The sequence below is a fragment of the Arachis hypogaea genome, chromosome 15, assembly GCF_003086295.3.
Source record: "Arachis hypogaea cultivar Tifrunner chromosome 15, arahy.Tifrunner.gnm2.J5K5, whole genome shotgun sequence".
Lineage (NCBI taxonomy): Eukaryota > Viridiplantae > Streptophyta > Magnoliopsida > Fabales > Fabaceae > Arachis > Arachis hypogaea.
This window is the reverse complement of record NC_092050.1, coordinates 71,918,863-71,919,566: the sequence shown is the minus strand read 5'-3', so window position 1 is coordinate 71,919,566 and position 704 is coordinate 71,918,863. Positions and strand designations below refer to the sequence as shown.

The 704-nt window shown below is 43.9% G+C and overlaps 1 non-coding gene across 1 annotated transcript; it reads right to left on the bottom strand.

The window, feature by feature from the left end:
• Positions 1-356: 356 nt before the first annotated feature.
• Positions 357-464, bottom strand: LOC112753922 (small nucleolar RNA R71). Its single transcript, XR_003178283.1, has one exon. It is a non-coding gene; the product is annotated as a small nucleolar RNA R71 (small nucleolar RNA).
• Between the last annotated feature and the right edge of the window lie 240 nt (positions 465-704).

Here is a 704-nt window from a genome sequence, read left to right as displayed (position 1 = left end):
GGATTACTTTCCAGGAAGCTGGAGCCCCAGATTTTACACTGCAGCCGTATCAAGTGCATCATCCAACTCTGGCTGCAGATTTTGAGCTGAAGACTGCATTAATCAACTTGATGCCCAAGTTTCATGGCTTACCTACTTAGGAGCCTATCAAGCACCTAAGGGATTTTCAGACAGCCTGTTCTACTGTCAGGCGTCACGGTGCGAATGAAACTTCTATTCTGTTAACAGCCTTCCCGTTTTCTCTTGAGGGAAAGGCAAGGGAGTGGTACTACTCCCAACCTGAAGCGACTGTTACCAACTAGGATACGCTCAGAAGAGAATTTTTGGAAAAATACTTTCCGGCTGAAGTTACAGACAGACTAAGAAAAGAGATCTCTTGCATTGTTCAAGGTGAATTAGAAACTCTCTATGAGTATTGGGAGTGCTTTAAGAACCTTCTAGATGCATGCCCCCATCACATGATTGACAGGCTAGTGTTAAATAGCTATTTAACTCAAGGCATGAAGCCTCGGGATAAAACTACACTAGATGGTGCTAGTAATGGTTCTCTGAAAAAGTACAAGACCGCAGATGAAGCATGGCAACTGATCAGCGACTTAGCTGAGTCTACTAGGAATCACAGGCACAGGAGTAACCACTCAAAAGCTGTTGCAGAAGTTTCCTCTAGCACTGAGACTTCTGCTCTTACACAGAGTATATGTAAA